Source organism: Eumetopias jubatus, unplaced genomic scaffold (genome assembly GCF_037043125.1).
Source record: "Eumetopias jubatus isolate StellerSeaLion01/CBP00866 unplaced genomic scaffold, mEumJub1_p1.0 scaffold_10, whole genome shotgun sequence".
Taxonomy (NCBI): Eukaryota; Metazoa; Chordata; class Mammalia; order Carnivora; family Otariidae; genus Eumetopias; species Eumetopias jubatus.
Genome location: NW_028274816.1, coordinates 78,546,980 through 78,568,608, shown reverse-complemented (window position 1 = coordinate 78,568,608; position 21,629 = coordinate 78,546,980). Strand labels below are relative to the sequence as shown.

General features: G+C 47.8%; 1 long non-coding RNA gene across 1 annotated transcript; it reads right to left on the bottom strand.

Annotated features, from left to right (window-relative positions):
* Nucleotides 1–9,744: 9,744 nt before the first annotated feature.
* LOC114225432 (uncharacterized) lies at nt 9,745–11,436 on the bottom strand. The gene is made up of 2 exons (XR_003612553.2): nt 11,254–11,436; nt 9,745–10,354 (listed from the first exon to the last, which is right to left on the bottom strand). It is a non-coding gene; the product is annotated as an uncharacterized LOC114225432 (long non-coding RNA).
* Between the last annotated feature and the right edge of the window lie 10,193 nt (nt 11,437–21,629).

Below are 21,629 nucleotides of genomic sequence, written 5' to 3'. Positions count from 1 at the left end.
CTTACTTGGGTTTAAACAAATTTCCCCCCAACTTGGTATCTTGAGAAACCCCACCCCTGCAGAAAGGCTGGAAGAGGAGTGTGACCTTCACGTAGACTCACCGGTTGCAAACGTTCTCCCGTGTTGGTGTTTATGTCCATGTGGCTGTGTCATGTACAGACATGTGCGTTTGTATGCGCACGTGCATCTCTGCCCATAATCAGCCCATTCACATCTGTACATGTTTCTTTTCTTCGTGGGATCGTGTAAAAGTCAGTTGCGGACCTGCCCTTTTCCTCTGAATTCTTCAATATTATCTCCTGAGATTAAGGACTTTTTTTATGTAATCACGATACCACCATCAAACCTGAGAAAAGTAATTCAGTAATAGTGCATATAGACTGATACTCAAATTTCCTTGCTTCTTGAAATGTCTTTTGTTTACTTTTTATTTTGATTCAAGTTCAAGAGGTGTTTCAGGGGCAGAGGACCACTTGCAGCTTAAGGACCGCTGAGGGACAGAAGTGTAGGAATCCTGCAATAGTGATTTTTCAAAAATGGGAAGCACCTGAATTCTGGAAAGTGTACGTGGATAAAGTTGATATTGACCCCGAGGAAGAGCCTGGGACAGAAATTTTGTGATCAAATTGTGTTTTGCGTAGATAATACGTTCGGGTGGTTCAGCACTCAGCAGGAACCAGAGGTTGGCTGCAAGACCTCGTCCCTGTTTGTCCGCCATAGTCCCCCAGAATGCAGCCTGGAGCGGCCCGTGGGGGCGGATGTGTGCGTGCGGGGACGGGGATGTGCGTGCAGGGACAGGTGTGAGCCTGGGGCTGGGGGTGTGCGCGTGGGGCTGGGTGTGAGCACGAGGCAGGTGTGCACTCTGGGATGGGTGCGTGTGAGGCGACAGGGATGTGCACGCGGGGACAGGTGCGCGCTCTGGGACAGGTGCATGGGTGGGTCCTGGTGTGAGCGCTCTGGGACGGGTGTGCGTGTGGGGATGGGTGCACGCGCGGGGCCCGGTGCATGCGCGCACACGCAGACATGTACGGCCTTCCCTTCAGCATTCCCACAGAGGGTGCTTCGTTATCGCTGAGGATAAAGCCATTTCACCGAGTCACGGGATCTGCTCATTTATCAAACACTGAGTACCGGTCGTGTAGTAGGCACTGCTTTCTCCTTAATACGTATTTTGGAAGTACTTCCAGATCACAGGAGGTTCTGGAGAGAGCACAGAGGGTGCGGGGGCGGCCATAATTTCCCCTCGCGGTTGTCTGCATGGTTAGGGCACAACGTCGAGACTAGGGTTTGATGTTACTATAGCGATAGGGCAGTTTCATCAGCTGGACGTAGGGCAGTGCACAGAACGCAGAAATCCACCCCCTCGTGGGGCTGAGGGTCCAGGTGCTGCGTGGGGTGCAGACAGCACACGGGCACAGTGTGTGAGTGGGCGCCGAGTGCACGGCGGGGACGGCGGGGGAATAGGGGTGTGGAGGCGTGTTTTCAACATTTGATGAGAATTTTCAGACACTGAAAGTGGAAGGATTTCCACAGAGAGCACCCACGTGCCCACCGTGTTACTGCACCTGTGCGCGCGTGTGCATGCGTGCTTGGGTGCGCGTTTGTGTGTGCGTGCGCGTGTGTGCGTGAGTTTAGGATGGTCAAGGGGCGTCTCGCCGCGTCCATGTATGTGTACGTACGTGCATGCATCTGCGTGAGTGCGTGCATCCTATGCGCGTATACGTGCACGCATGCCTCCTATGCGTGTGTACGTGCATGCGTGCATGCATCCTATGCGTGTGCATGTGTGCTCGAGTGCACGTGTGTGCGTGTTTAAGATGGTCAAAGGGCGTCTCACTGTGTCCATGCATGTGTACGTGCATGCGTGCATCTGTGTGTGTGTGCATCCTATGCGTGTATACGTGCGTGCATGCCTCCTGTGCGTGTGTACGTGCATGCGTGCATCTGTGCACGTGTGCGTGTGCATCCTATGTGTGTGTACGTGCATGTGTGCGTGCGTGCATCCTGTGCGCGTGTGTGCATGTATGCTTGAGTGCATGTGTGTGTGTTTTAGGATGGTCAAGGGGGTCTCGCCACGTCCGTGCGTGTGTGCGTGCATCTTATGAGTGTGTGCGTGCATGCGTGCATCTGTGGGTGTGTACGTGCGTTTCAGGATGGTCAAGGGGGGGTCTCACCACGTCCGTGCGTGTGTGCATGCGTGCGCTCGTGTGCTTTAGGTAGGACAGTCCAGGGGGTCTCCCGGAGAGGGATGGTGAATAAAGGGCCGGAAGGAGATGACGGGAGGGCAGTGCGGGGCTGTGGGGGGGTGGTCTCCTCGCCACCGGCACAGCAGGAAAGACGTCCTGAATAGGGACCGTTCTTGGGGTGTGGAAGGAAAGCAGGGAGGCTGGTGGGGCAGAGAAAGGGGATGCGGTCAGACAGGTGGAAGGTTGGGAGCAGGAGGGGGCGGGGAGTGGGGAGGGCGGGGAGGCTTTGGGCAGACCACGTACTAGGGGTTTTTTTGCTTGTTTTGTTTTGCTTTTTTCAGATTTTTAATTTAAATTCAATGTAGTTAACGTACAGTGTATTACTAGTTTCAGGGGTAGAGGTCAGTGATTCATCAGTTGCATATAACACCCAGTGCTCATTACATCACATGCCCTCCTTCCTGCCCCCACCCAGTTACCCCCTCCCCCACCCCCTCCCCTCCAGCAACCCTGTTTGTTGCCTAGAGTTAAGAGCTTCTTATGATTTGTCTCCCTCTCTGCTTTTGTCTGATTTTATTTTTCCCTCCCGTCTCCCATGATCCTCTGTTTTGTTTCCTAAATTCCACATATGAGTGAGATTATATGATAATTATCTTTCTCTGATTGACTTAATTCACTTAGCAAAATACCTTCTAGTTCCATCCATGTTGTTGCAAATGGTAAAATTTCATTCTTTTTAATAGCTAGCTAATAATTCCATTGTATATGTACATCACGTCTTCTTTCTCCATTCATCTGTCGATGGACATCTGGGCTCTTTTCCATAGTTTGGCTATTGTGGACATTGTTGCTATAAACATTGGGGTGCAGGTGCCCCTTCGAATCACTATTGTGTCCGTCAGATAAATACCCAGTAGTGCAATTGCTGGGTCATAGGGTAGCTCTGTTTTTAACTTTTTGAGGAACCTCCATACTGTTTTCCAGAGTGGCGGCACCAGCTTGCATTCCCACCAACAGAGTAAGAGTGTTCCCCTTTCAGTAGCTCTGTTTGACCAGCACCTGACCACTCTTAGAAAATGGATGTAAAGGAGGATCATGCTGGAGCAGGGATGCCAGTCTCTGGGGGTGGACGGTGTAGAAGTGGTTGAAATCCAGTTAATGTTTGAGGATCGCGTCAACGAATTTGAAGGTGGTTCTACGTCGGTTCATACAGAGTCTCCTTGTTCTGCCTTGAGTGGCATGTACCATCCTTTACTTAAGCATCCTGGCTGCCGAATCTCTAGGTCAGTTCCCTGGCTTTTGCTGTCACAAAACAAACAAGCATGTAGATGTGTACAGATGACATGTGCACACGAGTACTGATGTGTGGGATCAACTGCTAGAAACAGAATCACCGAGTCCTTTCTGGGGTGTGTCCCCATGTTTGCCCCAGACCTTCCCTGGCGTGCGCAGCTGTAAGCAACTGGGGGCTTGGGTCTCGAGCTGTGTATTACGTTTTCACCGGACACCAAGCAGGAAGGCTTTTGTGTGCTTGCCTGGGAGCGGTTCATAGGGATCAGGAGCTGGTTGTCTTTGGGATCAGGAGCTGGTTGTCTTTGGGCTCCTCTGTGGCAGAGGTAGAGGCTGTGGTTAGCAGACAGGGGGTTCAGAGATGGGTGGGGGTGACGAGGCAGAAGAGCCTGGCTCCTGCAGGTGACTTCGGTCCAAGGCTGGAGTGGGGGCAGGTGCGAACGGAAGGAGGAGGCATGGGGACGCTGGCTCGGGTTCGTGGAGCCCCGGGAAGCTGTGTCAGGAGTTTGGGCTCTGTTCTTCCAGCCTTTAACGTTGAACCTCGTGGAGAGAAGTGACTAGCTCTGTTTTCCGTCGGCTTTGGCAGGAGGAGAGCTGGAGCCCGGGAGATGGTTCAGGGAATGTGCAGTGGTCTTGGATGGTGAAGGTGACTGGGCAGTAGCCATCGGCAGGAATGGGAGCTCAGGCTTCCCTGGCATCTGAACGCCCTCTGGCTGTCGGTCCAGGTCTGGGCTGCCAGGTAGTCATGAATGCTTCGTTTTCAGGGGCCCTTGCTAAAGGCTGGCTGGGCCTCACCTGGGAGCAGTCTCTGAGCCTGCTTGTCCTCACGAATAGCCACCTGCCTGCCCGGGGCCGTAGCCTCCTGCCAGTGTCTTTCCTGCTTACTGTTCTCTAGAGATGGGCTTTGGACCAGCCGGAGCTGGGATCTGTAGATAATCCCCCAAATGGCAGGGCCTGTCTTCAAGAGGGCAGTAGTTTTGGGTTTATTAAAGGCCTATGGCCCATAAGCAGGGTTGCAGGCATTGGGGAAGTAATCCGTTATTCAAGGTGTTGGCACTGAGTCTGGCATCAAGTGAGAAGTACGTCCAGGAGAACAAGCAGCGGGGGGTGTGGGGTCCCGGGCGGCAGAGAGATTAGGGAGGGCCGGGCACCCAGGGATGGATGCGATTGGAGGGAGAGAAGCGGGCAGAGTCCGGAACCCTGATCACACCCACATTTTAGGGGCAAGAGGAACCCTTAATGGGGAGAGAAGAGGCCACCGAAGGGCTGATGTCCCAGAAAATGAAAGAACTTCAAACGGGAGGGGAAAACCGTGCTGTTGAGAAATGTCCGTGGGATTTGTCCCCCATCAGTGGGTTCAGGGAGAGCAGTCTCAGAAGGCTGATGGGGGCCCTGCTCCCCAGGAGAAGAGGGGAGGAGCCAGATTCTGCACGGGGAGGGGAGAGGAGCAGGTGGTGTAGTGAGGGGACCCCGGGTTTGCACCATCGCCTCTCCACCCAGAGCCTGTGGCCACCCATCTGCCCCTGGGGTCCCCTGCCCCTGCGGCCACCCAGTGGCCTCTGCTCTGCTCATGTTCTCAGTGGGTCCTGTGTGCTGGGGATGGGTGGCCCCTTAGCCTCACGTACGGTTCCTATCACCACCTCCAGGGAGAGACAGTTCCCCAGACAGAACTCAGGGTCTGGGCCCTGGCCGTCGCTCACAGGGACAGCGAGCTGATGTTCTCAGAGGCCTTGGACCTCCTGCTAACAGCTCACCTCCTGCCCCATCTCTCTTGATCAAGCCCTTACCCTGCTCCCCAGCCCACCCTGCTTTGTAGCACTCCCCACCAGCCGATATGTATTACTCAACAGGACCGTGGTTCGCAGCAAGAGCTCAGTACTGTTGCACGGAGGAGGAGTGACTGGAACAAGGGGGTGGGTGGCTGAGGCGGAATCCCCGCGGGGCCCTGGGGGGGGTTCCTAAACACAGGCCCCGTGCCCCGACGAGCCCCGAGTGGGAGATAAGCAGACCTTACCTACAACGTACGTGATCAGCTCCGCAAAAGGCAAGGCACCCTGCCCCAGCCCGTCCATGTGCATCAAGGGAGGGGACTGGCCACGGACGTCACCAAGCTGTCCTTCCTTAGCCATCTGAAGGGGCTCCCCTGTTCGCCCCACTGGGGGTCTGCTGCAGGCCTCCCGCTCCTCAGAGGCCCAGTGGAACACCAGAAGGATGGCCTGGGGCTGCCTCTGGAACCGCACTGGCCCTTGTCCCCTGCCTGGGCCTTTGTCTCCCGGGATCTCCTTGGTCTGCAGCCCCGAGTGCCTGGTTCCCTCTCCCCTTCACTCTCTGATTCTCTGCCTGGGCCCTAGGGAGGGACGGACGAGTGACCTCCCTACAGCCTGCCCAGTGGATTTCCCTGCAGAGTGGCCCATCGGTGGCACCCTCCGCCCAGGGCTTGTGTGTGAGGTGCTTCTCTGCGGTCCCCAGCAGGATGTGCGGCTCAGAGCACGCCCGCAGATGGTAAGTAACTGCAGCTGTATGTGGTCTGAGTTCAAGAGGAAGCTGCCTGTGGTGGGTCTCCCTGCCCCCAGGTTGTACGTGTCTTTCCCAGGACACTGTGCTCTGCCCTGCACTTCCTCGCCTCCCCGATCCCTGCCACGGTGCGCCGGGCTTGGCCTCTAGCTCCCGTGTGCCGGCACAGTGCTGAAGCCACAGTTTGGGGTCCCAAACACCAGGAATCTGAGTGCATTTACACTTGGACCCTTCCAGTCCCTGTCAACCAGCCAGGAGGTCACTTGGGCTCCGACAGGTGCCCTGGGGGGCGGGGAGGAGATGCTGGAGCCGGGGCTACAGCCCCTCCCTCTACACAGATCTCCGTCTCCTGGGAAAGAGAACAGCACAGTGGGAGACCCAAGGAGGGGGGTGGGGTGGCGGGGAGACAAGGTGCCAGAGGGCACTGCTGCGCGCGCATGTGGGTTGCTGGCAGGCGTTCAGGGCAGAAGAAGGTGGAGGAACTGCACCAACCGCCCCGGTGACCCTGAGGGAGCCCAGAAGCAGGACTTTCTGACATTCACACCTGGGTTGTTTGTAGCAAAGTACTTCGGTTACAAAGAATTTTTAGAACTTTGTAACTTAAAGAAATTTTGAAAAAATAAGAAAAGTTAACAGAGTATCAGTGCAACAGACAGTGGTGAGAAACCTTTCCCTTAGATTAGCCAAATAGTGATAGTCGGCCTCATGCACTTTCTCTGTATCTCTTTCTCCCTCGAGAGTAAATTGTATCCGCTTGCTTCTTTACCTTAAATACTTGCACAGCCCCAAATATTTACACAGTATCTCCTCAGACTGCAGACATTTTCCTCCACAGTCTGACAAAATTGTCAGCTCAGAAATTTAACAGCTGGGGCGCCTGGGTGGCTCAGTGGGTGAAGCGTCTGCCTTCGGCTCAGGTCATGCTCTTGGGGTCCTGGGATCGAGCCCCGAGTCTGGCGCCCTGATCATCGGGGAGCCTGCTTCTCCCTCTGCCTGCTGCTCCCCCTGCTCGTACTCTCTCTCTCTCTAATGAGTCAATAAAATCTTTTTTAAAAAAAGAAATTTAACAGCTGAAAGAATAATATTTTGCCCATGTTCGAATGTCCTCACTTGACTCAGTAATTAGTCCGTTTCAGCTGCTTGTGAATTTCAGCCTCCCTCCCCCCCAATCACAAGTGCCCTCCTCCCACCCCCAAGCCCACCTGTGTCAGTTCCTGGGTCCCTAAGGCAGGGGCCATTGCACTGTCTCCTGGGTCGCAGTCGGAACACTGGATTCTGGAGTTAGCCCTCACCCCTTTCTTCCTCTCTGGCCGGAAGCAGAACAATCCCAGCTGACAGGAGATTTACAACCTTTAACCAACAAGGTGGCTGCTCCCGAGAAGGCCATAAAGCCCAGGTGCTGGCCGGATGACAGGCTCTCAGGCTCCCAGCAAGCATCCCTCCCCTCACCTGGCCACGTGGTCATCAAGGGCGCGGACGCTTGGCCGCCGGGATGCAGACAGACAGACAGACACACGCACTCCCTCTCCAGCCCCCTGCTTCTGTTGGCGGCCCTCCAGCCTCCACGGAACCCCGAGGCCCACACCCCAAAAAGACCTCTGAACTCAGGGGTGACACAGGTGCTCTTGTAACAACAGGGTCGGCACTGGAGTGGGCGGAACACGAAGGAGGGGTTGGGGAAGCCAGAAACTGTCCGGACAGCAGGTGCAGGAAGAGAAAGTCTGGGACTGGTAACAGCCTTGCTGCTCTTAGCGGGCGTCACCAATGGGAATCGGAGAAACAGGAAGAAAGGGAGAGTGGAAGCGGTGTTGGGGGGAAATCCACCCTATTCCTGATCTTGTGTTGTGATGTCTCTATAATAACTTTAAAATACACCTACGTATTACATTTTAACATATTTAGTCAAAGCAGGTCATCATTCATTCATTCATTCATTCATTTGTGGAGGCATACTTCCTGTTTCCTTCTGGATTCATTGTTCTCTGGACCCACTATTTACCTGTCATTCTGGAACCCTCCAGAGCCACTATTGAACATTCTGGAAACTTGGGGACCTGCTATTTAACTGTAATTCTAGAACCTTCCGGACCTGCTATTTATTTATTATTTTGAAGATTTATTTATTTATTTATTTATTTGAGAGAGAGAGAGAGAGAAATCAAGCACGAGCAGGAGGAGAGGGAGAAGCAGGCTTCCCGCTGAGCAGGGAGCCCGATGCGGGGCTCAATCCCAGGACCCTGGGAACATGACCTGAGCCAAAGGCAGACACTTCACCAACTGAGCCACCCAGATGCCCCTGGACCCCCTATTCAGCTCTTATTCTGGAACCTTCCTTCACCATCATCATTGGGAATTCTATGTACCTCTCCTGTTTCCTGGGTCACATGCCTTCCTCTTTCTTGGCTCATTTCCTTATTTCAATAGAGAACATCCTCTTAACACTTTCTTAAGAAAGACTGCGTAGGACATGACATGTTTTTACTTCTTGTCTGTCTGGAAATAATCTCATTTGATCGAATATTTGGTCACGTACAGGGGTGAGAGATTATTTTCCCCTCACGATCTTGTAGACATTTTCTCATTTCTCTTAGTTTCCAGTGTTGCCATTCAGAAGTTTTGATGTCATTTTGAGTCACTTTGTGACCTACTTTAAAAACGTTTTCTTTGGAAGGTTTTAGGATTTGTCCTTTGTCCCCAGCATTCTGAAATCCCCCAGTGGTGTGCCTGGGCCTAGGTGTTTGCGTTCGTTCCATTGGCTTTTGGTGGGTTGTGTTCATCTGCAACTAACACTCTCTCAGTTCTAGAAAGTTTCCTTATTTGTAAGTTATCCTCACCTTTCCCTGTCTTCTCTTCCACTCAGGAAATCTTACTATTCTTTGTCTCTTTCTGGGAAATTTCATGACTTTCTCCAACCCTTTTGAAATTTTCATTTCTACTATCATATTTTTATTTCTAAGGGCTCATCTCTGTTCCCTGAATGGCCCTTTTTAAGAAAGATTAGTTCCTGTTCTTGTTTTGTGGCTGCGATATCTTTTCTCTCTTTTGATTTTAGTAATTCTTTTTAAGAGAGAGAGAGAAAGAGGGAGAGCAGGTGGGGGGAGGAGCAGAGAGAGAGGGAGAGAGAGAATCTCAAGCAGACTCCCCGCTGAACATGGAGCCCCATGCAGGCCTCGATCCCACAACCCTGAGATCATGACCTGAGCCGGAACTAAGTCAGATGCTTAACCCACCTGACTCTGGGATCATGACCTGAGCCGAAGGCAGATGCTCAACGATTGAGCCACCCAGGCACCCCTCATCCTTCACTTTTAAATCCACACCCTATTTCGAGTCCAAAGTGAACTAACCCAACTGAAAACATCTAATTCCTTGTAAGTTGTTTCCAAGATTGTCATTTTTCAAGTGATGCCATATTACTTGGAATTTCACTTAAAAAGAAAACTTCCAGTGGCCAACTTTTTCTTGGGTTCTGGAATTTGCAAAAAACTGTATCTCCCTTCCCAAGTCACTGGTCCAAGTCCCTCAGAGGCTTTATCTGAATACATTATGTAGCCAAGCTGAAATTTGTAATATCACTTCCAAATGACCCAAATCCCAATAACTTCACCCTGAGAGCATCTGCAACGTGAGCCAATATCAGACAGTTCTTGATTCCAACAGTTTGGGTTGTACCCTGATTGTGACTGGTTTTGTATGTATAATGTACACACACAGATCTTACCCGTCAGGTAGAGCCAGATGCAAAAGAAATTAATGCATTCAATTCTCTGTATTTTGCCATTTCATTTTAAGACACAAGGAGGAAGACGGAACCAACACAAAATAAATCTGCCCACCTGCTGCATTCTTTCTTGGCAGTATTTAACATTTCAGTCCATTTCTTTTTTTTAAATTTTCTTTAAATTTTTGTATTGCTATGTTAATCACCATACATTACATCATTTATAACCATTTCCCAGACCTCACTCCCGCATTAAAACACTTGGGCTTTACAAAGAACTCTGGAGTTCCCCAATTAACCGTGCCACCTCCCTGAGCCCCACGCAGCCGGGCAGCAGGGACCCCACGGCAGGGCTGTCGCCGTGCCTCCCGCCGAGCCTCAGGCGTGTTCTCCTTGGAAAACCGTGAGATGCTGGCTGAGAGAGGGTTCTGCTCCGCTCCACTTGCTCCTTCCTGCATTTTCGGGTTCCAGATGAATTTCGTTTTGTCTCGAGGTTGGCCTGCCGATATTCACACAGCCCTGAAAGTTTTCAGCTTGTGAAGTTGGAGTTCACCCACTGATTTAAAAAAAAAAAATCCGTGCATCTTTGGCTCGCACCTGAATTTAATTTTCCTTGAAATACATGATGACTTTTACAGTTTGTCTGCCAAGAAAACACAGGATCAGGTCATGTTATCATGCCCTCATCTCTCTTTTTGTCAAGAGACCGCATCATTAGGTAACAGCGTTGGCTCTGAGCTTAGCATCCTGTAGCCGAATAGTTAACTTTCTTTTGATTTTGAAAGATTCAGAGCGAAAAGTATCCTGAATTTCAAACAATAAATGCATTCTCCAGCTACAAAGAGACAGAAAGATGTCAGTAACTGAGCTGTCATTAAGTATTTATTCATTCATCTGCTATGTTATTTTTTGGTCGATATGTGTCTCCTGGAAGTTGGCTGAAACCTCCCGGCCCTTGTACTTTAGGTTACGTTTCCTTGAACTGCCTCCCTCGGCGGCCGAAGGAAGAGAGTCTTTACCCCTTTACCCTGTTCTGTTCCCTCTTAAAAAAAGATTTTCTATCACTAAAAGATTGCTACACAAATTCTGGCCCCTAGAGGTGGGTGAGGATGAGACTGAGCACAGCATGTCCCTGGGGGCCCTGGGCCTCACCTGCCACGGGACGGTGCTCCCACCTTACCCCCAAAAAGGCGGGACGGGACCCTTCCTGGAGGCCCTCTTTTGGGGGCATTATTTCCTGCTTCTTCCTGGTTGTTTGGGGATGGATTAAAAATCTTCAACTCTCTTCCCCCTGGAGTCCTCTTTGCCAAATCCACTCTACCCCCATCAGCATGCCTCTCTAATGTCCAGATACCTGTTGATGCTGGGCAGGGGCTGAGAAAATCAGCTGACGGGTGACCTGAAACCAGCTGCCTTTCCAGTCTGTGTTCCCCCCACCACACACACACTTGATTTGATGAGAGGCTCCACATGCATCTCGACATCCACAGATGAGAACAGCATGGCGTGGATGCGGGCCCTGTTTGCCCCCAGGTGCCTTACCTGCAGAGTCCTGTCTCCTCCCCGAGAGCTCATCGACCCTTCCTGTTGCGAGGTCTGGGTTAGCTCTCCCCTGCAGGCTCTCTCCTACTCCCTGTTCTGAGCTTCTGGGTCTGTTCCAACCATGTTGTGGCAAAATGATTCATCCCTGAACTCGGTGACTGCAAACCCTGATAGTCATTCTACTGTTATCTTTTACAGCTCTGGTGCTTGGTGGGGCTGGAGCCACCTCAAAGGCTTCCTCATTTGCCATGTGTTCTGGTTGATACTGGCTGTTGATGGGCGTCTCGAGTGAGGGCTATTGGCCAGAGCGTCTACATGTGGCCTGGGTTCAAAGAGAAAGGCCCTCAAGATAACACAGTACCAGGGAGAGCGTGGCCTTTAACCTAGTCTTGGAATTGACAGGGTATCACTTGCATCCTATTTCTGTGGCTGAGGCACGCACAAAGGTCCACTCAGGTACACAAGAAGGGGAGCTAGACTCCACCATTCCACGAGAAGAGTATCGGTATTACAGAAGAGCACGCGGGATGTTACATAGCACTGTGGAAATATTCGGAAAAACACAGCCCGTCACAGTCCACCCTCTGAGTGCACACCACACCCCTCCCATGTGCAAAGTACTCTCATCCCATGTTGGCAACAGCTTAAAATTGGGGTCTCATCGAGGTGTGGGTGGTCTCTCAGGTGTGGCTACTGGATCAGGGCTCCCACCGTGGCTCTTGGCTTTCCTCTCGTGGGTCATCTTTCCTTTCCCATAAATAGGAGCCCGTGTTTGTAGGTGAGTCTTTTTCTTAGCCTGATTCTCACCTATAGAAGGTTGCGGGTCCAGTGTTCTCTTTTCTGTTGGTCTTGTTTCTGTTCTTTTCACTTCAAGCTCATATAATTAAAAAAGAAACAAAAAACTTCGTGGGTGTTGTATGTATCAATTATAATCCAGTCTAGTAGACACCGTCCATATGCAGACCTCCATGATAACCCTTTCTCTAGTGTGGGCTCCTTACCCCTAACATTCTTAAAAGCTCTGTTATTTTGACAGAGAAATTTTGCTGGACCTACCCTTAAGATCCTTAAAAGGCCTTTGTCTGAGTCCCCACTTTGAATCTTTCTGAGGTCTGACCATTATCAGACAGTTACATCTTTGGCTTACTCTTTAGACCATGTCTTCCTGAAAATGCCCTGAAGTGGGTCTCTGCCCAGAAGACATCTTCTTAATTTTAGTGTTGTTGCTCATCTGGAGTGGATGAGACTAAGAGATTCAGTTTGGAGCCCAGCAAGCCCTGGATCATTCATACATAACATTTCATCTTTAACTTAACCTCTCCCCTCCTGCGTTTTATCATGGGCGGCGAGAGTACTCTGAGAGCCTCCTTGCATCACAGAGTTTACTAGATGTGGTTGCCACTCTCCAGGGTACTGTGGGAGGACGGAGTTCCCACTATTATGTAATGATACTACATGCATGACAAGACTTCCCCTACTTTCATAAGCCTTTCCTGGATTTTCCAGTAACACCTTTCTGACTTTCCATCAAGCTCCCACCAACCGCCTCCTTGAAGGTTGTAGGCTCCTGCCCAACACCTGGTCCTAAAGCCAACTCCATGCCCTGGGGTTTTGTTTCAACAGCACCCCACTCTTGGTACCGAAATCTGTTCTGGGTACCTGATGCTGGTAACAAGTCACCCCCAAACGTGGAGACTTGAAATCCTGACAAGAATGGTTCCAGGGGTTACCTGTACCAGGGAGTTCTCATTTGGAGCCTCTCACGTGCTTAGAGTCAGGCTGCGACCGAAACTGGGGTCATCTTGAAGGCTGCCTCACTCACACATCCGGTGGTTCGAGCTGGGTGTCCGTGGGCACACGGACATGGGGCCTCGCCACGTGGCCTGGGTTTCCTCGAAGCATGGCGGCTGGGTTCCAAGAGAGCCAGGTGGAAGGGAGTGCCTGAAATTTTTATGATCTAGCCTCACAAGTCACAGAATTACCATTTCTTTTGTACCCTATTGGTTGAGGCAGTCTCAAGGGTCCACTCAAGAGCAAGGAGCTTGAAGAGAGTGAGTCACTCGGTGTGGGGAGGTCAACGAGGCAGCCATGCTTGGAAGTCCAGTCCATCCCAGTGTCGAAGGGGAAGGTGTGATCGCAGGCATCCAAACCCAGGGTCAGCTGTGCATTTGACACCCAAAGCACATCACTTTTTTCTTCTTCAAGTTTTTATTTAAATTCCAGTTAGTTAACATACAGTGTGATGTTAGTTTCAGGTGTAGAATTTAGGGACTCATCACTTACATACATCACCTGGCAAAGCACATCACCTTTTAAAGTTTTTTATCGTTATGTTCATCACCATACATTACATCATTAGTTCTTGATGTAGTGTTCCACGATTCATTGTTTGTGCATAACACCCAGTGCTCCACGCAGAACGTGCCCTCTTTAATACCCATCACCAGGCTAACCCATCCCCCCACCCCCTCCCCTCTAGAACCCTCGGTTTGTTTTTCAGAGTCCATCGTCTCTCATGGTTCGTCTCCCCCTCCGACTTACTCCCCCTCATTCTTCCCCTCCTGCTATCTTCTTCTTCTTTTTTTTTCTTAACATATATTGCACTATTTGTTTCAGAAGTACAGATCTGTGATTCAACAGTCTTGCACAATTCACAGCGCTCACCATAGCACATACCCTCCCCAATGTCTATCACCCAGCCACCCCATCCCTCCCACCCCCCACCACTCCAGCAACCCTGAGTTTGTTTCCTGAGATTAAGAATTCCTCATATCAGTGAGGTCATATGATACATGTCTTTCTCTGATTGACTTATTTCGCTCAGCATAACACCCTCCAGTTCCATCCACGTCATTGCAAATGGCAAGATCTCATTCCTTTAGATGGCTGCATAATATTCCATTGTGTGTGTGTGTGTGTGTGTGTGTGTGTGTGTGTGTGTGTGTGTGTGTACCACATCTTCTTTATCCATTCATCTGTCGATGGACATCTTGGCTCTTTCCACAGTTTGGCTATTGTGGACATTGCTGCTGTAAACATCGGGGTGCACGTACCCCTTCGGATCCCAACATTTGTATCTTTGGGGTAAATACCCAGTAGAAAGCACATCACTTTTAACAGCCTTAAATGAATTTTAGTAGTCATGGAATGAAAAGGGTAATTATAATAATCATGGCTTGAAAATAATTTGAGACCATGATGTTTTTCTTTTATTCAACTTTATTGAGCTTTCTTTATATAATCGTGCCAGTACACTTTCTCAAATAAAAAAACAAAAAATTGCAGTAAAAAAAGGAAAAAGTTTTGGATTCATACTTCAAATTCTTTTTCTTTTTGAATCTATGATCTTCTTCTTTGAAATTTGATTTTCCAAATGTACATGCTTATTTTCTTACCTTTTGTTGTTGCCTCGTGAATGGCCTTCTCCACAATTTCTGTGGTCAGTGTTCAAAGAAAATTTTAAAGTTTGGTGCTTTTCTGTGCATTGTTTAAGGCTGATTTCAGCTGTTTGCAGATATTTGTGTCTGATTAGTCACACTTAAAGCTTCACAGCAGAAGAAATAGATGATTCTGGAAAGGAAAGCTGCATCTAGGATCTGAGCCGGTCCTCCTATCTGTGTTTTCTGGTTTTTTTTTTTTTTTTTTTTTGGTTCTTGTTCTTTGTTTGTTGTTTGTTTTTTATTGAAGCGTACTTCAGGCGTTGGAATTAAATCTTAAAAAATTGTTTTTGCGAACCATGAGAGAGGATGGACTCTGAAAAACAAACTGAGGGTTCTAGAGGGGAGGAGGGTGGGGGGATGGGTTAGCCTGGTAATGGGTATTAAAGAGGGCACGTTCTGCGTGGAGCACTGGGTGTTATGCACAAACAATGAATCATGGAACACTACATCAAAAACTAATGATGTAATGTGTGGTGATTAACATAACAATAAAAATTTTAAAAAATTGTCTTTAGTGTTTGCACAGTTTCAGAATGAGTGCTCTACCCGATTTGGGCTGGAGACACAAACCGTATCAGAAGCCAGCTTGAATTCCAAACTGCTACTGAATTTGCCTTGAAATGAACATGTATAGTTGGGTCAGGTGTTAACTGTACAGCCAGGAATTCTTAAAATTTACCTTCATGTAGACTACAACACTGGTTGAAAATAAGTAATAAAAAGCCCTCAGGTGTCCAAATATATACCATAAAAGTCATCCCTTTAAAGTGTATATAATTCAGTGGTGTTTAGTTTATCCACAGTTATGCAACCATCACCACTAATTTCCAAACATTCTGCCACCCAAAAAGAAAACCCATATATGCAGTTTCTTCCCAGCCGCAACCCCTGTCATGTTCCCCACCCCCACACTTCTTCCTTTCCTCTCAAACCCAGGAAGCCATGGATCTGCTTCCTGTCTGTGTGGATTTGCCTCTTCTGAGCATTTCACATACATGGAATCATACGATACGATACGTGTTCTTTTATGTCTGGCTTCTTTCACTTGGCACCATGTTTTCAACACTCATCCATTCCCATATATGTTATTACAATTTAACAATAGCCTCTGGCAAGCCCTAAACACTGAACAAAACCCAAAATGCACTTGACTACCTGAGGAACCTGCAAAGGCATGCAGATCGGGACAGGAGCCCAAACTAGAGGAATGATGTGTCACCAGAGGCCTGCTTACTTGCTCGTTTATATTGACTCTGACCTGAGAGTGGCCTCGGTATGGGATTGTACAGCAGGGAGGAACGGTCAAGATATGGAGAGAAACTCTGTTTTTTTTTTTGGCTGTAGAACTAAGAAAAGAAGCTCCCTTAAGCTCGAGGGTGTGGCGGTAACTCTCCTTTTTTAAAAAAAATTTATCTTTTCCTCTCTTGGTTTTGGTCCAGTGTGGCTGGAGTCACAGAGTCGTGGCATGGGCCCCTAAAACTGAGAAAACCCACGTTTTTGGCCGGAGGGACTGGAAAAGGGAGATGCTATGGTGGATGAGGGTGGGTGGCAAAGGCTCCATGACTTTTTCTGCTTTGTTTTCTCTCCACTTGGCCCCGGGGGCAGCCCCGTCATGCAGAGGTCTGGCAGCACAGGTGACCAACACTTAAGGAGAAACCCCTTCTCTCAAGCAAAAGGATGTAAAAATAGATCCCTGGAGGTTGAAGAGGGCAGGAGAAGAGTGCCAGAGCAGAGGAAGCCCTAGTTCTGTGTATGGATTTACCCAGATCCTGGGTTCATCACAGAGCTGTGCGTGCATAGGACAGACCCAGAATAGGACAACCCAGCAAAGGCTTTGGAAATTCCATTAACACTGAAGTCACAGCTCACAGATGGTGAAGCAGAGCTTGATGTCCGAACCTAAGCAGGTCAATTGTCTGCTAAATCAAAACAAACCAATAAATATCAACATTCTCTGGAGGATTTTCACAGGACGTAGAGTCTCACAATGTCTAGGGAACAATCCAAAGTCTCAGAAAGAGAGGAGAGAAGAAATTTGGTGCAGAAAATACATTTGAATAGCAGATGAAAACTCTCCAAATTTAGTGAATGACAAAAATGGACAGATTCAAAAAGCTCAGCAAACCCCAAACAAGATGAACTCAATAAAGCCATGTCCAGACAACAAATTATTAAAAATCAAAGATTGGGGGGGGAAAGCCCCTCTTTAAAGTTGCTGGAGAACAAGGTCTCAGAGCAAGAGTTCGAATGATTTTGGGTTTTTCTCATTAGAAGCAAAGAAGCCACAAGACTGTTGAATGAATCCTTCAAGTATTTAAAGAAAAGACCTATCAATCCAGAATTCCATTTCCAGGGAAAAATCCCTCAGGAATAATGGCAAAATGAAGACATTCTTATTTATTTTTATTTTTTAAAGATCTTATTTTATTTTTTTAAAAAGATTTATTTATTTCGGAGACAGAGCGGGAGACAGAGTAGGGGGCGGGGCAGAGGAAGAGGGAAAGAATCTCCAGCAAGTCTGCTGAGTGGGGAGCCCATCCTGGAGCCCAACGTGGGGCTCAATCTCACAACCCTGAGATCATGACCTGAGCTGAAATCAAGACTAGTCAGACACTCCACTGACTGAGCCACCCAGGCACCCCTGAAAGATTTTATTTTTAAGTAATCTTCACACCCAACGTGGGGCTCACATTCATGACCCTGAGGTCAAGAGTTGCACACTCCAATGAACCACGAGAGACGATGGACTCTGAAAAACAAACTGAGGGTTCTAGAGGGGAGGGGGTGGGGGGATGGGTTAGCCTGGTGATGGGTATTAAGGAGGGCACATTCTGTGTGGAGCACTGGGTGTTATGCACAAACAATGAATCATGGAACACTACAAAAAACAAAACAAAAAAAGAGTTGCATACTCTGTGACTGAGTCAGCCAGGTACTCCAGAGTGAATACATTTTTAGCTGAAAGAAAATAAGAATTTGTTGTCATAAGACCTGTTCTACAAGGAATGAAAAAGGAAGTTCTTTTAGGCTGAAGAAAAATGACACCAGAGGGAAACTTGTAACTTCAGGAATGAAGGAAGAGCGACAGCAATGGTACATATCTAGGTAGTATATTTAACTATTTTCTTTGTTTCCAGTTATTTAAAATATGTATTGGCTGTTTAAAGCAAAAATTAGTACATTGTCTGGGTGGGGTGCTGCATGTATGTAGATGTTATATATATGACAAGTATAACATAAAAGGAGATGAAGGGTCTTACATGGTTGGAAGGCTATTTTTACTTCAAGTGGTAAAAATATTAGCTCTAAGTAGAATGTGAAAGATTAGAGATGTCTATCATAATTCCCATAGCACCTCCTAAATAATACAAAATAAGATGGCCCAAAAGCCAATGGGTAAATTAAAATGCAATACTAAAAAATACCCCAATGTCCCCAAAAGAAGACAGAAAAGGGAGAACAACATAAGACTGAGAGAACAAACAGAAAGCAACAAAATTATAAACTTGAATTCAACCATATTAATAATTATATCAAATGTAAATGGGTTAAAATACCAATTAAAGACAGAGATGATCAGAATGGATTTTAAAAAGACCCAAGTATAATCTGTTTATAATAAATCCACTTTAAATATAATGACATAAATAGGTTAAAAATAAAGGAGTTGAAGAAGATATATGATGAGGGGGGCGGAGCAAGATGGCGGAGGAGTAGGAGACCTAGATTTCATCTGGTCTCAGGAATTCAGCTGAATAGGGATCAAACCATTCTGAACACCTACGAACTCAACAGGAGATCGAAGAGGAGAGTAGCAACAACTCTGAACAGAGAAGCGACCACTTACTGGAAGGTAGGACGTGCGGAGAAGTGAATCCGAGGCGATATTCGGGAGGATAGACAGCGGGGGAGGGGCCTCCGCCGGCCGCTTCTGGCAAGTGATAGAGTCGCGGAGCACAAAATCAGAACTGTTAGAAGTCGGCTCTGCGGAGGGACGTCGCTGCAGTGGCTAAGCAGGGGGTGGAATCCTCCCGGGACAGTGTGGTCTCAGGACCCTTGGGGTCACAGAAAGACCGGGGGTGCCTGAGTGCGGCAGAGCTCCCAGGGATCGGAGCGGGGAAGCCGGCTGCAGAGACGGAGCCGAGGCGCGGGCTCTCAGCTCGGGGTGGCCATAAACTGTGATCCGCGGCCCAGTCGGGCCACTGCTCCTGCAGCAGGGACCCAACAAGCGGCAGATCCGGGGAGACTCCCCTTCCTTCCCGGGGAGGAGCGGTGCGGGAGCGCACCGCAGGGATCTGCTGGGTTTGGAGACTCCACACGGGGTCGGGTGCCAGAGATAGCAACGCTCGGTCACAGGCCGGGTGAGCACGGAGTGCGGCCGGAGACCTGGGACAAGGGAGTGACTGCTTTTCTCTGTGGGCGCACTGAGGAGCGGGGCCCCGATTTCTCAGCTCCTCTGGGTGGAGATTGGGAGGCCACCATTTTTGCCCTGGTCCTCCAAAGCTGTACCGAGAGCTTGCAGGGAACAAAAGCTCCTGAGATCAAACCCGAGCAGCTTGCTTAGCCCGGACCAACAAGGGCGGGGCAATTCCGCCTCCGGCAAAGACATTTGGAAACCACAGCAACAGGCCCCGCCCCCAGAAGATCAGCACAAACAGCCAGCAAGCCAAGACCAAGTTTACCGATCAAGGAGAATGGGAGAACTCCAGCGCTAGGGGAATACTGCACATAGAATTCATGGCTTTTTTTTACCATGTTTCATTAGTTCATCAAAGTTAATTTTTGTTAACTGTTTTTTTTTCTTTTTCCCTTTTTCAACCAACATCTTATCAATCTCTTTTTAAAAAAAAACATTTTTTATTTTTCATTTTTAGAGTCATATTTTATCCCTTCATAGTAGTTACCCTTATTTTTGGCATATATATATAAGTTGTTCTCTCTTTAAAATTTTGAGATACAGTTTCTTCTAACAGATAAAAATATACCCTAAATCACTAGCGTATGGCTCTGTTCTAGTCTCCTGCCTGATCACATTCTCTCCCTTTTTTTTTTTTTTAAATCTTCTTTCTTTTTTCAAACAACTTCTTATCTTATCAAGTCCTTTTATAAAATCTTTTATAATTTTCATCTTTACAGTCATCTTCTATCCCTTCATTGTATCAACCCTTATTTTGTACATATATGTCTTTCTTCCTTTAAAATTTTAGGAGGCACTTTTTTCTAACAGATCAAAATATGCCCAAAATCTAGTGTGTGGCACTGATCTATGCACTAGCCTGATCATATTTGATCACATTCTGCTTTTTTTGTATTGTTCTGTTTTTGTTTTTAATCTTCTTTTTTGTTTTCTTTTTTTTCTCTTTCTTTTTTCTTTCTTTCCCTTTCTTTTCCCCTGGTTTCAGGTCTTTTCTGATTTGTCTACAGTATATTTGCTGGGGACGTTGTAAACCTGTTAGCATTTTGTTCTCTCATTCATCTATTCTCCTCTGGACAAAATGACAAGACGAAAAAAATCATCTCAGCAAAAAGAACAAGAGGTAGTACCGTCAGCCAGGGACATACTCAAGACGGACATTAGTACGATGTCAGACCTAGAGTTCAGAATCATGACTTTAAAGATACTAGCTGGGCTTGAAAAAAGGGTGGAAGTTATTAGAGAAACGCTTTCTGGAGAAATAAAAGAACTAAAATCTAACCAAGTCGAAATCAAAAAGGCTATTGATGAGGTGCAATCAAAAATGGGGGCACTAACTGCTAGGATAAATGAGGCAGAAGAGAGAATCAGTGATATAGAAGACCAAATGATGGAAAATAAAGAGGCTGAGAAAAAGAGGGAGAAACAACTACAGGATCACGAGGGCAGAATTCGAGAGATAAGTGATACGATAAGACGAAACAACATTAGAATAATTGGGATCCCAGAAGAAGAAGAAAGAGAGAGAGGGGCAGAAGGTATATTGGAGCAAATAATAGCAGAGTACTTCCCTAATGTGAGGAAGGAAACAGGCATCAAAATCCAGGAGGCACAGAGAACCCCTCTCAAAATCAATAATAATAGGTCAACACCCCGACATCTAATAGTAAAACTTACGAGTCTCAGAGACAAAGAGAAAATCCTGAAAGCAGCTCGGGAGAAGAGATATGTAACCTACAATGGTAAAAATATTAGATTGGCAACAGACCTATCCACAGAGACCTGGCAGGCCAGAAAGGACTGGCAAGATATCTTCAGAGCACTAAACGAGAAAAATATGCAGCCAAGAATACTATATCCAGCTAGGCTGTCATTGAAAATAGAAGGAGAGATAAAAAGCTTCCAGAACAAACAAAAACTAAAGGAATTTGCAAACACGAAACCAGCCCTCCAAGAAATATTGAAAGGGGTCCTCTAAGCAAAGAGAGAGCCTAAAAGCAGCAAAGATCAGAAAGGAACACAGACAATATACAGTAACAGTCACCTTACAGGCAATACAATGGCACTAAATTCATACCTTGCAATAGTTACCCTGAATGTAAATGGGCTAAATGCCCCAATCAAAAGACACAGGCTATCAGATTGGATTAAAAAACAAGACCCATCAATATGCTGTCTGCAAGAGACTCATTTTAGACCCAAAGACACCCCCAGATTGAAAGGGAGGGGGTGGAAAACCATTTACCATGCTAATGGACACCAAAAGAAAGCTGGGGTGGCAATCCTTATATCAGACAAACTAGATTTTAAAACAAAGACTGTAATAAGAGATGAGGAAGGACACTATATCCTACTTAAAGGGTCTATCCAACAAGAAGATCTAACAATTGTAAATATCTATGCCCCGAACATGGGAGCAGCCAATTATATAAGGCAATTAATAACAAAAGCAAAGAAACACATTGACAACAATACAATAATAGTGGGGGACTTTAACACCCCCCTGACTGAAATGGACAGAT